Here is a 6,300-nt window from a genome sequence, read left to right as displayed (position 1 = left end):
TACTTCCATGTTACCTTAAAAGTTCTACAAATCAGCAGCCAATGACAACTCATTCACTCGGCACAGTTACCAAGTACAAGAGACATTTTGTGCAAAGTTAATACCAAAGTGAACAAGGACATGTTCCATGTTTATAGAACATAAGACATTATTCCTGTACTGCTTGGAAACATGCACTTCTAAAGCTGGTGACCTGAACTCAGGCCAAATTTGCCACCAACTGTGTGACTTTGGACATGTCGCCGAAACTGTCACCCAGGTGTCACTGTGTGCAGAACTGGATACCAGCATTACCTGCCTCATATATCGTATCGAGCTCTGTAAAATATTAAATACTGGGGCGAGGGGGGGGAGTATGGGTGTGCACACATATGCACGCAAGGTTTCACAGAAACTGATATTGTCATTTCAGTGTCAGAAGAAGGAGCCTTAGGGACGAGAGGCAGAGTCTTTGCGGCAGGAGAAAAGACCCATTTTCCAGGACCCATGTTGACAGTGTGCAGCTCTCAAAATGTGTAAAAAGCGGAGCTGCGGGCCACTTCCCACTGCCCAGCTCCCGCATGGCTAGCTTTACCCAAAATAACAACACACAAATTGTATTCTTTTAAACACTGCTTGGCCCATTAGCTCTAGCCTCTTACTGGCTAATTCTCACATCTTGATTAACCCATTTCTAATAATCTGTGTAGCACCACGAGATGGTGGCTTACCAGGAAGGATCTTAACCTGCGGCCATCTTAGAGAGGAGAGCTATAGCATCTGCTTGACTCAGCTTTCTTTCTCCCAGAATTCTGTTCTGTCTTCCCCACCTACCTATGTTCTGACCTATCAGGCCAAGCAGTTTCTTTATTAATTAACCAATGAAAGCAACAGATAGACAGAAGACCCACCTACATCAAAAATGCACTGAACCTTAGGTAAAACATCGCTAGATGCATAACTGCTTCCACAGATAGAATCCTGAAAGCCAGGTGTATAGCGGCTTGTAGATATAAAACTCTAAATGTCGTCAGAATGCCCGTCTACAGGGGACCAATTACAATGAAGCAGAGCTATATGCAGAGATGGCTCAGTCTCAGTGCACCATGAGTAGGAACTGGAACGTACAACCACAAGCTGAATGTTCTCATTTGTTTACTAACACATGCAACCGTATCCCAAGATGTGCTGCCTGCTGGGGGAAGAATATTGTGCCTATCCCCTTAGGATACTAGAATATTGTCAGAACCACGGGGCTGGATATTTGAAACCACACTCCCCAGAAAACCTTTGCAAATAATGTCCCGGATGAAAATTTGGCTCCTAGGTGAGAGGGATGTGATGATTAATCACTCGTGTGGGTTGGGAATCACCTAGGATAGAGGCCTCTGGGCATGTCTCAGTGTTTAAAGAGGTTTAACTGAGGGCAGAAGACCCACCCTGAACATGATGGTACCATTCCAGGACTGTATTGTAGAAAGGACGGGGTGGTTGAGAACCAGCATGTATCTCTCTGATTCCTGACTGTGGATCAAAGTGAGCAGCTGTCTCACACTCCTGCCGCCACAGCTAGAGACACTCCTGCTGCCATGCCTTCCTTGCCCTGAAGGACCTACCATTGACTAAAATAAACCCTTCCTGAAGTAGCCTTTGTCAGGTAATCTGTCATGAGAAAAGTAATATAATATACTAATACATGATCTGGAAGGCAGGGGTGAGGAGAAGCCTGCTTTCTGCTTGTCATTGTTCTCAAGTCCGGAGACTGAAATGGAGCCGTGACAGTGGCGAACTGGCTAGAACACCCAGAATCTAGTCTCTGGCTTGTAGATGACAGCAGAAAAGATGGACTTTTGCTTTCTGGGGCTGTGCTCTTGAGCAGCAGCTCCATTCCAGCCCTTTGATGTCACAAAGACCTAGTTCCTTATATGAAATCCTTATCTGTGTTAGCTTCCTAACATCTGTCAGTTAGAGGCGTAGGAAACAGGTACTTGCTCGCTCTGTCATGGCTCTGTTGTGGTTAATCTGAACTGTCCCTCCGACTGCGCTGAAAGAAACCCAGAAAGCAGGTAAAACCCCACCACGGTGTGTCTGCACGGGTTCTCTGAACAGATTAGCATTTCAATCAGTTGACCTAGTTAGGAAAATCTGCCCTCAGCAATGCGGTTGCCTCTTAAAGGCCTAGAAAGAAAAGCCATAGGAAAGGTTCTCCTCCCCAGACATGAGAGCTTCTGGCTCTTTCCAGTCACCAGATTTGGAGACAAAGACTAAAATCCCCTCTAGCACATACCCTCTTCCAGATTCAGGCTGGAATCCGCATCCTTCCTGGCTCTCCATGATGCCGGCAGCAGCAGATCATGGTATTTCTGAGCCTTGGCAAATTCACACAATATGTGAACCGTGAATTCCGTGTCTCCGAGGAAGCCTAAGACAAGTCTCTACTGGAGAGAGATTTTTCTTTTCCTCATGGAGGTCAGACCAGTCAGTACTAGGAACCTTAGTGACCACGGAGGTACCCAGATTCCCAGGGACCAAACAGGTACTTGGGACCCCCAGAGGCAACGTAGACACCCAAAACACCAGAAGTCATGCAGGTCACAAAAGCCTTAGAGGAGATACCCTACTGAACCTGAAAACTCACTGATCACTAGAACCCTAGGCTTCTCAAGTCCAGAAGACAAGAGAGGAAACAGAAAAGGGGGGGGGATCCATCTAACAAAAATAAACTCAGAAATCAGCACCTAAACCTACAACCCCAAACCCTGATGACTAGAGGCCAGTATAAGAATACAATCAGCAGCAGGGTGGTGGTGGTGCATGTCTTTAATCCCAGCACTCGGGAGGCAGAGGCAGGCGGATCTCTGTGAGTTCGAGGCCAGGCTGGTCTTCAAGAGCTAGTTCCAGGACAGGCTCCAAAGCTATAGAAAAACCCTGTCTCAAAAAACAAAAACAAACAAACAAACAAAAGAACACAATCAGCAACAGCCAGGGCAATATGGCACCATTACAGCCCAGCTGTTGTGTTTAGCAAAACCTCAACTGTTCAATTTTACCAATAAAGACTTAGGAGCCAGATGCTGGGGGGAAAGCCTACTAGCTAAGAGAGGCAGAGAAAGCAGCCAGCTGACCGTCCTCCTCTGCGGACATCCCAGAAGCAGAGCAGTGATCCATGGGAGGCAAGAGGGTAGCTTGGTTCAACAAGATAAAGAAGCTGGTGTTTCAAACTTCGGGATTCTAACCATAAGTAGTTTATTTAAGCACAGCCCAGTTTGGTGAAAACTTTCTTGGTGGTAATAAATTCAATCCTGTGTGTATTAAAAGTACATAAATATCTTCTAGGAACAAAGTAAATTAAATAAAACTAAAGATAGGACTACATCAAAACACTATGTAAAGTACATGTGCCACCTTCTAGAATGATGGGGTCTATGGATTGACTGGGAAAAAACAACCTTATGACCAGGGTCTGGGTAGGATCCAGACTGGTCTTCGGCCACACAGTGCAATTGTCATCAGGTTATTAACCACATCCCCTTCCAGACTTCTGGGCGGGTAACAGGAAGAACAACTGTTGGGGAATATTTGTTTACACTGTAAAGAGGTGTCTCTGCCTAAGGAGCCTGGTTTAATAAAAAGCTAAATGGCCAATAGCTAAGCAGAAGAGATAGGCAGGACTTCAGGACAGAGAGAGGAAACTTGCGATGAATTTAGGTGCGTGGGAGATGCCAGCTGTTGGGGAATATTATTCTAAGGTGTGTTCCTTTTGTTTCTGCTGTGGAATATTTGTTTAATGATGTAAAGATGTGTTGCTTTTGTTTATGCTGCATTTGCTTAACTCTGTGAATCTGTGATTCTTTGCCTGTCTAAAATGCCTGATGGTCTAATAAAAAGCCAGTAGCGAGAGAGAAGCAAGGATAGGCATGGCTGGCAGGCAGAGAGGATAAATAGAAGGAGAAAGGAGGAAAAGAAGCAGCAATGAGAAAACAAGGGGAGGAGGGTGTCAGGGGCCAGCCACCCAGCCAGCCATGGAGTAAGAAGGAAAGATATACAGAAGAAAAGGAAAAAGCCCAGAGGCAAAAGATAGTCGGGGTGATTTAAGATAAGAAAAGCTGGCAAGCAACAAGCCAAGTTAAGGCCAGGCATTCATAAGTAAAAATAAGTCTCCGTGTGTGATTTATTTGGGAGCTGGGTGGTGCCTCTCCTCCCACCCCACAAAAAAGACAAAAGAGTAAAACATCACACAACAGCCATCCAGTGTAGAAGGAGTTAAACATACAGAATGGGATAGAGGTAAAAGCCACTTGGTAGAATGTAGATTAATAAAAATATGGGTTAGTTTAAGTTATAAGAGCTAATTGAAAACAAGCCTAAACTAAAGGCCAAGCTTTCATAACTAATAGTAAGTCTCCATGTCATTCTTTGAGAGCTGGCTGGTGGGACACAAAGACATCACACACAACACTGTGTGTTTGACTTTCCAGGTTCTCCTAGTGCTTATCTGTGAGCACAGGGCCCTCAGTGCCTCCCGCACAAGTCAAAGACACAGAAAATATTTTCCACAAAATCACAGAAGAAAATCTCCCTAATCCAAAGATGGAGATGCCTTTCAAGGTACAGAAGCATATGGAGCATAGAATAGACTGACCCATAGGAAAGAAATCCCCCTTGGCACATGACGGTCAAAACAATAAAGGCACAGAATAAAGAAAGAATATTAAAGGCTGCAGGGGATTGGATAGATGTCCTACAAACTCGAAGAGTTCACAGATGCCAGCTCAGACTACTATTCCCAGCAAAACTTTCAATAACAACAGATGGAGAAAACATGGCATTCTACAATAAAACTAAATGTAAGCAATATTCATCTATAAAACTAGACCTATAGAAGGTGGTAGAAGGATGGATTTTCCCCCAGATGGGGTCCTGGAGCTGAAAGAAATGGGCATATTACCCCCCATCCCTAACCCAGTAAAAATGTAGCTTCCTCCAAGGGAGTCTCACTGGGAAAACAAACTACTCTTAAGAGAAGACTGCGTACCTAGGAGCAGTTGTCTAACAGAAAAAATTTAGTCGCATCTTTGGGGATTCCTTTCCTCATGTTGTGTCAGGGTTTTTAACTTTTTAAAAACTCTCACTCTCTCCCTCCCTTCCTCCCTCCCACCATCTCCCTCTCATTCTGTTGTCCCCCCCCCCATGCTCCCCACCCAGGGTTTCTCTGTGTGGACATGGCTGTCCTGGAACTCATGCTGTAGACCAACCAGCTACCTGCCTTCTATCCAGACCAAGAGTTAAGCAAGCAGTTTCAGTGTGGTGGTTTGAATAGCAACAGCCCCCATAGGTTCATATATTTAAATGCCTAGGCATCAGGGAGTACCTCTCTTTGAGAAAGACTAGGTGTGGCCTTGGAGGAAAAGTGTCACCGGGCGTGGACTTTGGGGTTTCAAAAGCCCACACAAGGCCCAGTGTTACTCTCTGCCTACAGATCAGAATATAGCCCTTAGCTACTGCTCCAGCGCCTGCCGGCATGTAGCCACGCCATGATAGTGGACTTAACCTCTAAAATAGTAAGTCCCCAGTTAAATGCTTTCTCTTATTAGAATTGCCTTGCCCATGGTGTCTCTTCACAGCGACAGAACAGTCACTAAGACATCTAGTAAGGGAGCAAGGTGGTGAGAACATTTAGACTGTCTTCAATATAAGAAACCTCAAGTGAACAGCGGCTTCCTAATGTTCTAATGCCTAATGTAATAACCAGTGTTGCCGCAACCCTAGGACCTCAGGGCATCAGCTTGACGGAAATATACAGAATGCTAATGTACAGACATGAGCTACTATGTGGATTTAATAATAGCCAGATGACTGGAGAAATATTAGGGCTAAGTACACTGGGCAGGACAATTTCAGAAGAAACTAGAATATGAATCTATGTAAGGAAGATCTCATCAGTGGAGAGAGGTGTCATCCAGTTGGCTCAAGGCCGGGAAAGGGACAGAAAAATGAATCCCCATCCATCAGCTGAGACATTCTTCCCTTCCCTTGGATGTCAGAAAGGGGCCTTTAGCCTCAGACTCAAAATTATACTATTGACTTTGGACTTGGTTCCAAGTCCTTTTGACTTGGAATGAGCCCCACTACCAATTGCCCCCATTATCTGCTTGGTAGACAAGCTTATGTTAGACTTAACCTCCATGATTGCAAGAGCTGATTTCCTTAAAAAAAAAAAAAAAAAAAACCACAAACCAAAAACCAACACCTTTAATGTTTCTAGCTCAGTCTCTCTAGCATGCAAACCAAAACTCTTCAACTGACCTCATGTCCTTAGCC

This window comes from Alexandromys fortis, unplaced genomic scaffold (assembly GCF_014885135.2).
Source record: "Alexandromys fortis isolate MF-2015 unplaced genomic scaffold, M_Fortis_MF-2015_v1.1 scaffold_79, whole genome shotgun sequence".
Taxonomy (NCBI): Eukaryota; Metazoa; Chordata; class Mammalia; order Rodentia; family Cricetidae; genus Alexandromys; species Alexandromys fortis.
This window is presented reverse-complemented; position numbering follows the sequence as displayed.